Raw genomic sequence first — 9,137 nt, forward strand, 5'->3', positions numbered from 1 at the left:
GCTTTCAAGATAGTGACCTTCTTGATTAACCTGTAATTTGTAAAAGGAAAGAAAAAGAGGATAAGGATAATTAACAATAATTAGGAATGATAATTAGCAAAGAATGAGAAACACACTGGTGGTGGTGTAACAAGAGGAATTAACCAGCAGCTTGGTCAACCCAAAAGGGAGGAAGAGGGAGAGGGAGAGGGAGAGGGAGAGGGAGAGGGAGAGGGAGAGGGAGAGGGAGAGGGAGAAGGAGAGACTCTATTTATCATCAAATTAAATAATTCTCTTTGTTGTCTTTCTGAACTGTTCTGTAGAGTGCTCTCAAGATGCTCTTATCTTAAAGGGGCAAGAAATCCTCGCCAAGCCTAGCTGGTTATAAAATAAAAGCAGACTGTTGATGAGTTACATTAGGAATTAGTGTAGAGCTGGAGAAATAGCTCAGAAGTTAAGAGCACTGGCTGCTCTTCCAGAGGTCCTGAGTCCAATTCCCAGCAACCACATGGTGGCTCACACCCATCTATACTGCTATCTGATGCCCTCTTCTGGCACACAGGTATACGTACAGCACTCATACATAAAATAATTTAAAAAAAAAAAAAAAAGTAGTTTAGTCAGATCATAAAAATAGAAAAGCAAAGTGCCCATAACTTTGGCTGACTGAATACCCTGGTCATCCAAATGTATATTTTCACTTATTATTTTAAAACAGCTCTAAAGCTGAAGAATTCATATTTTCTTTTGATAAAAAGTTAGTGGGGTTTTGCTTTGTTTAGTTTTGGGGGGAGGAAGGAGTTTGTTTGTTTTTTTTTTTAAGACAGTCTCTTATAGCCCAAGCTGGCTTTAAATATGTAACAAAGGATGAACTTGAACTCCTGATGTCCTACCTTCATCTCCTGAATACTGAGACATTGCGATCTGCCAGCATGCCTGACTTTAGGTGGTGCTGGAGAGGAAGGTCAGGACTTCATGCACACTAGGAAACTTGAGGCCGTTGGTTATTTTTATGGAAAGCAAATCAGGATTAAGCAGCACCCATCAAAGAATTCTTAGAGATATTTTACACATATACTTTATTGAGATGTTTCACACATGCAATTTTACAACAAAAAGACATACAATCTCATTAATAGACTTGTTAATTACTAGCCTGAAATTATATTTGGTCTTCTTATAATTAGGTTTTTACATGACATTCCTTGAAGTGCTGGTCTGTAGTTTATAAGAGGGAAGAATTTAACAACTCAAAAGACTCTGGGACTTTAAAATACTATCCCTCTATGGGCTGAAGAGATGTCTCAGGAGTTAGGATCACTGGCTGCTCTTCCAGAGGACCTGGGTTCAATTCCCAGCACCCACATGATGGCTCACAACAGTCTGTAACTCTCTTTCCAGAGGATCTAACAACCTCTTCTTGCCTCCATGAATGCTGCAAACACATGACACACAGATGTGCACTCAGGCACACATATGTGCGCTCAGGCACACACATTCACATAAAATAAAATAATAAAAAACAGCTATTTAATCTGGGCGGTGGTGGCGCATGCCTTTAATCCCAGCACTTGGGAGGCAAAGGGAGGTGGATTTCTGAGTTCGAGGCCAGCCTGGTCTACAGAGTGAGTTCCAGGACAGCCAGGGCTATACAGAGAAACCCTGTCTCGAAAAACCAAAAATAAATAAATAAATAAAAAATAAAAATAAAACAGTTATTTAAACCAGGTATGGTAGCCCACACCTTTAATCCCAACACTCAGGAGACAGAGGCAGGTAGATGACTGTGTTCAAGGACAGTCTGGCCTACAAGGCAAATTCCAGGACAGAAAAGCCCTGTCTCAAAAAACAAATAATAACAACAACAAAATATGTCCCTCTAGGCTGATGGTTTCCAAATGTAAGCACAGCACATATAAAAACCATGTGAAAGATTGTTAGTATACAATCTCCTAACCCTGATAGGAACTCCTGCTGCAGTGCAGAGTGGACCTGAGAACCTAAGTCAGAAAACCTCTGTCAAGGACAAGACGGAGAATGATCTGCTCTTCCCCAAATAACCTTGTACTTTAGAAGTTATCCAGTTAGCACTAGGGTTATAACTCCGTGGCAGAGTGTGTCTCTAGCATGTGCAAAGCAAAGCCGTGGGTTCAGTCCCCAGCACAACATTTAAAAAACAGTAATACAAACAGATCAGTAATTCCCAGTGGCCAGAATGGTGAAAGGAGCCTAATTCTGGAGTCTTCTTGAAAGCCAGGAAACTGTCTATATACAAATAGCCTCTCAAAGACTCCACCCATCTGAAATTTGGAGGGATTAATGAGCCTTTTAGAAATAATATATAAGCTAGGGATAGTGGCGCACACCTGTAATTCCAGTGCTCAAAACAAAACAAAACAAAAAAACCAGACATGCGCACACACACACACTCACAAAATACTTTTGAGTGTCACGTAGTGGTGGTTAGCTGTACAAAAGGCTGAAGTTGTAGTTCAGTGGGTAGAATGCTTGTTTAGCATGCATGAAGTCCTGAGCTTCATTTCTAGCACCACATAAAATAAGGCACTGTGCTCCCCGACCCACTCGCCCTTTCTGCCCAGAGGCCACCAACCTAAGGGGAGAAATGAAGCAGAGATGGAGACCAGGGTTTTTCCGGATGATCGTGAATATGTACAGAATGACTCCAGAGATGAGTCTACTTTATTATTTCAGGGATAGGGTAGGCAAGGGCTTTTTTAGGGGTACGATAGAAAGGACTAATTGGTCACATCATGCCATGCCATCAAGCAAGCAGGAAGAGCTAATTGGTTATACTACAGCACCTAATAATGATGCAGGCCAGAAGCCAGAGTGGAATGTGTGTGGTAAGTAATGTAGCTTTGAAGAGAGATCTGTACAAGGTCACTTTTCAGACAAGGCCAGCCAAGGCCAGCCACCTCTATTCAGGGACACTCTCCAGACAAAAACAGGCAGGGACAGGGAAGCTCCGCTGTGAAACAAAGTCCCCCATCTTGTGCCAAGTTCAGAAAGCCATCCAGACATGGGGAACTGCTACCTTAATAGCAAGGTTCCCCGGCAAGGCATGGTGGCAGTCTTTAACATACAGCTGAGATGAACCAAATTCAAGAAACGGATATATGAATTAGTAATTTGGAAGCTCAAATCATGTGGCCTAGTTTGAAAGAAACACCTGCCTTTTAAGAAGAGTATTAATTCGTTTCTTTGCTCAGACCAAGAACTTTGATGTGGATTTCTCTTAGGGAGGGTGGGAAAGAGCTTAGATTATGAACTCTTGGTTAGGTGTGATGGAGTCCACCTATCTCTTTTGGAATCCTGTCCCCAGCACATAATAAAATAAAAATTAAAAATTAAAAGTTGCATCATATAGTGGAATGTTTCATTAGAGTTAGGAACTCGAATAATGTTAGAACAGTGGCATAGCAAGAAGAGGAAATATGAAGCATTTGATTAATGGAAACTGAATTTAGGTAAGGAGATAACAGATTGTATCTGTGAAACTTTTTTCTAGCTGCTGTCTTAGCTGTCAATGTAGTCAGAAGTCTAGGGAATAAACAATAATTTAGCAGTTATATTACTTTTAAAAAATGACAGAGTCTACCAGCCAACAGTTTTCTGTGGTCTCCATGGTCTCCATGGCAACCTGGGCAGAATCTGTGTGGCTTCAAGCACAGAAGACGCAGCAGGGCGTCTTCTCTGTGGAATGGATACATGTGACATGAGAAATGGCTTATCTTTATTTTAGCTAAGTCATTTGACTCAGAGTATCTGGTTTTGTCCACTGCGTATTTCAGTGATTATCACATCACAGTCCCGGCAGCGTCCTGTAGCGGTGTCCACATCTTCTGAGACTTCGTGGGAGAAACTGATAAAGGGAATTCTGTCTGTCATAAACTTAAAAATTAACAAACTTCTGACAGGATTGAGCACTATATATTGGTTATAACGGAATAGAATTTAATGGCAGCAGTAAAAAATCATATTAAAACAGGATAGGAATGAAAACCTTAGGTAACTTGGACAGGTTGTGAAGATAGAGAAAAGTATATTTTTATATTAGCAAAGAAGTGTTAGGCTAGAACTGAAATAAGAAAGCTGACAGCAGTGGCATAAAATCGTGGTGACAGAGTTTGTCCTATGACACAAACTGAGCAAGCAGGCCGTGAGAACAGGCCAAGGGTGAGGGAGCACGGATAGGTAAGCGCTTGCCGCTTGCGCTGTAGCTGCACAGCGCAGCCAGCTGACTTGTGGCCCCCAGGGGCAGTGTGTCAGGGCAGAACAGTGCTATATGGGCCAGCCTCGGGCACGAAGGTCTGCACCGCTGCAGGGCGAGACTTCCTACCAGCAGTCAGAAGCGGAGGCCCAGAGTCCTCTGTGGGCAGGGAAAAGTAAGGACCCAAAGTAGCATGTTTTGTATCCTAACAATGCTCTTGGTGGCAGGTAAAGAGAGCTTCGGGTTGAGGGAGTCAAGCATGAGGGGGAGGAGGGCAGCAGAATCCAGGCCTGAAATTCTCGGCCTCGAGAAAGAAACTGTCTCTGAGACGAGGCAGATGGTCACTTTGACCAGTGGGAATGGGGACTTGCCAGATCTCTGGACTAGCAAGCATGGTTGTGGCTGAGATGGGATACAAACCTGCAGAGTTTCTAGATCTGAGTCACAGTGCACCAATGCTGTGATCCTAAAAGATAAAGGAATATTAAGATATGTTCTATGGGGATGGGGGCGGTGGAGGAAGGGAGTGCCTCCGTGGGCCATGCCAAAACATCCGTTCCCCCTGAGGAAACAGCCACATGATGGTATAGTATAGAATACAGTTTATTCAGGGCATGGGGAGGGGAGTTAAGAGAGTAATAGAGCCAGAGAAAGGCAGAGAGAAGGAGAAAGTAGAGAAGTAGAAGCTGGCCATGAACACGTAGAGGGGGGAGGGGAAGGGAATGGGGAAAGGGGAAGCAAGGGGCAAGAGGCAAGAGTATGAGAGTAAGAGAGGCAAGAGAAGCAAGAGGGAGGAAGGGGCAAGCAGTCCCTTTTATAGTGGGCCAGGCCTCCCTGGCTGTTGCCAGGTAACTGTTGGGGGTGGAGTCCAGACAGAATACCAACATTAGCCAAGTTACTTCTCTGGGTTTTTGCTCTGTCATCTGAGAAGTGAGGCTTAATAAAGGAAAGCTACATTGTAGAATTGCTAAAATAACCAATGAATTTTAAGTAGTACCTAGCACAATAAACAATCAGTAAAAAAAGATACCTGTCCTTTTCAATGTCGACTGTTAAGTTTTGAAATGCTTCGTTTTTACTAAAGCTTGCATTTTCTACACCTTTCCTTTATCATATCCAAAGAAACCACGAGCTCTGAATCTGAAGACTGTACTATAATGGAATTCCAAAACCATTTTAAACAAAACAACTATTGTTTTTGCTGTTAACTTTTGTTCAGGCTCCACCCCACAGTTACCTGGCAACAGCCAGGTGTGCCTGATTCAGTATAAAAGGGGCTGCTTGCCCTTCCTCTCTCTCTTGCTCTTGCTCTCTTACCCTCTTCCCACTCTGCCCCCCAGCCCTCTCCTCATGGTCATGGCCAGTCAATACTAATCTCTCTCTCTCTCTCTGTCTCTGTCTCTGTCTCTGTCTCTGTCTCTCTCTCTCTCTCTCTCTCTCTCTCCCCTTCTCTGTCTCTACTACTCACTCAACTCCCCTCCCCATACCCTAAATAAACACCTTTGTGTGGTCCCTCAGGGGGAAGGGATGCCTCAGCATGGGCCCACAGAGGCACCCCCCCCCAATACTGTGCCTCTACCAAACATATCCCTGACTTCATTTTCTTTTTATAAAACACGACATTCACTAATGTTTTATTGCTTTGATTTAGGAGCATCTGTGGCCAAAACTAAGATTTAAAAATAAATAGGGTATTTAGCCTGTTTCTTTTCTTTGGTTGTTTTGGGGTCTTTCTTTTGGGGAGGTTGGTTTTTTCGAGACAGGGTTTCTCTGTGTAGCCCTGACTGTCCTGGAACTCACTTTGTAGACCAGCCTGGCCTCAAACTCAGAAATTCACCTGCCTGCTGCCTCCCAAGTGCTGGGATTAAAGGCGTGCGCCACTACGCCTGGCTTCTTTCTCCTTTTTATTTATTTATTTTTCTTTTCTTTCTTTTTTTCCCCCCTGACAGGGGCTCACACAGCCCAGGTTGACCTCAAGTTTCCTTTGTAGCTCAGGTTAACCTTAACTTCTGATCCTTTTACCTCTATGTGCACAGAGATGAGATTACAGAAGTATACCACCACCCTTGGTTTTCTTAAGTCCACCTTAGACCATTTTCTCCTGGTAAAACTCGGTGCCATGGGTTAATCTGTAAAGAAGAAAGATCGGTTTGGTTCATAGAAGACTAAGACGCTCAACACTGCCCAGCCACGTCCCAGAGGTCCTTCTTGCCACTTGAGGCTCTGCATAGAGTGCCATGGCAGCCCAGGACTCATAGTGAGGCAGGACATTCTAGCTCATGTCTCTGTTCCCCATTTTATAAAGCCAGAGTCCCACTGACTTTGTGCCTCACCTTTATGGCCTCGTTTACTATATCAGGATCTCATCATCAAATACCGTAGTTAAATAATTTTCTTTCTCTCCTCCCCTTTCCCTTGTCCTCCTCCTTCTCTTCTTCCCTGCTTCCAATCTATGTGCATATGTTATGTGCATGTGTATGCATTGGAGTGGAATGGCTACCCTTGCTCATGATGCCCATATAGAAGCCAAAGGTCCAATCAGTATCTGTCTCCTGTTCTCCACCTTACTTTTTGAGATGAAGTCTCTCACTGAATCCAAAGCTTGCTGTTTTGGCTAGTCTAGCTGGCCTGTTTCTTCCCCCACCCCACCAGTATGGTTACAAATGTAAAATACCAATCCTATCTTTTGTGCGGGTGCTGGGTATCCAAAGTCAGGTCCTCTTGCTTGCAGAGCAAGAACTTTACCTGCTGAGCTGACTCCCCAGCCCTTCCCTTTCTTAATACCTCACAGTGGGGATTAAATTTCAACAGGAGTTTTGGTTAGAGCATTCAAACCACAGCATTTGTATTTTGATATTCTAGAGGAAGGGTGCACCAACAAGCAAAACTGCCACGGTAATGACTAGCTGGTGTTTTATTTGTCTATGGGAAAGGTTTGGAATTACCTCTGAGTTTAAAAAGATGCATGGCAGAGAATGGGAGAACTCATCAGCTGCAACACTTAGGAGATCAGACCCTGCACCTCCCCTGGGCAACAGGGTAGAGCTGGCCCTGGTTGCCTGGGTTTCGGTAAGCCAATCCCAAGAGCATGAAAGCAGGCGATCCAGGCACTTGCCCCTTGCTGGCTTCAGCATTGGATAGGCTGGCCACAGCAGGGCAGAAGAGCTTGCCTAGGAGGTGTGGGTGCAGGAGAGCTGTCAAGCTGCCAGCTCAGATACCTCTCAGGCCCAGATCTAGGACTTTGGATTGACCCACCCCAGCATCTACCTCACTGGTGAACTGCTGGAGTGCATGAAGGGGCCAAGCCAGACTCAAAACTACAGGCTCTCCATGACACAGGAGACTACCTGTATTGGTAGTGTAGCAGAAGCCAGAGGCCTCCGAAACAGAGGAATGACTCACTGCAATGAACACTTACAAGCAAACTGGACAAAAGGGTACATTGTGGGACATACTGTGACACACTGCAGCTTCCGTGAAGAGATTTTTCCCCTCTGTTGGCGGGGAGGTTGCAAGAGTGGCAGGGAGGGCTGGTATGAGGGGAGGAGGAGATGAGTGGGATGCAGGGAGGGCTGGTACGAGGGGAGGAGGAGATGAGTGGGATGCAGGGAGGGCTGGTACGAGGGGAGGAGATGAGTGGGATGCAGGGAGGGCTGGTACGAGGGGAGGAGGAGATGAGTGGGATGCAGGGAGGGCTGGTACAAGGGGAGGAGGAGATGAGTGGGATTGGGGTACATGATGAGAAATTCACAAAGAATCAATGAAAAGTTTTTTTAAAAAAATTCATGGCCTTTGTGATACCTTTTATGATACTTTTTATACCTTTTATGATACTTTTTATGATATGTTTACCAGCATCAGAGCTCTGGAAGACTGGGAGAAAGGGGAAAAGGTTACTGTCAGAGAAGTCAGTATATCCTGTGAGTGTTTCGGGGCTGTAGACCTCTTAACTTTTACAGAACACTAAGCAAGGCTTAAAAACAAAACAGGGTAACTGAGAATTGACTAAGCCACAACTTTTACCGCGCAATTAGTGCAAGTCTGTGGGGCTCCTCTCGCATGGATGGTGCAACCATCCTCTGCTACCAGTTGTCGGGAATCAGGGAAGTGGGGAAGATAATAAAGGGGGTGGGAAAGAACCTAGGTCCCGCCAGAGTTCCCGTGCTCTGGGCGGGCAGTCATGAGGGACTGCCGCATGCTGTCTACGCTGCCTGGGTGGGCATCTAGCTGTGGGAAGCCACAGAACCCCAGTCCATGGGGGTAGAGATGGAGCAATCTAGGGTGTCTGGGCCTCACAGAGGAGAGGCAGCTCTGGCAGCCCCAGGGCCAAAGGGAGAAGAGGGCAGGGGAAGAGAAAGGGAGCAGTAGGTGGTTCCCACACAGGTGAAAGCCCTTGGTCTGTTCCATGGCTAGAGCACAGGAAGGCCTTCCGGCAGGAGGTTAGACGGTTAGACTCAGCTCTTTAGAGGAAAGCCCGCTCTGTTGCCTCAACACAGCGAGTCTCGATGAGCAGAGATGGTCCATGGCTTTAGAGTTTTATTGTAGACAGGCAGAGAGAAAGAAAGAGAGAAGGTAGAAAAGGAAAGGGTGGCCATGGCCATGTGGAGAGAGGGGGAAGGGAGGGGGAGAAGGAGAACTAGAGATGAGAATAAGAAAGGTGAGAGCTTGAGAGAGAGAGGAGGGGGCCAAGCATCTCCTTTTATAGTGGGCTGGGCTACCTTGTTGCCAGGTAACTGTGGGGCGGGGCATACCTGGCTATTGTTAGGTAACTGAGGGTGGAGTCTAGCCAGAATGCCAGGAGTTTGGGACTATATCTGCGTGACTGATAGTCACAGGATTATGGAGTTGGGGGCTCCGTGGTGTCAGGCTGGGAGTCTGTCTGTCTGGGAGCATGGCTCACTGTTCTGTCCATTGTAGAGTTTCTACT

Source organism: Mus musculus, chromosome 14 (assembly GCF_000001635.26).
Source record: "Mus musculus strain C57BL/6J chromosome 14, GRCm38.p6 C57BL/6J".
Classification (NCBI taxonomy): Eukaryota; Metazoa; Chordata; class Mammalia; order Rodentia; family Muridae; genus Mus; species Mus musculus.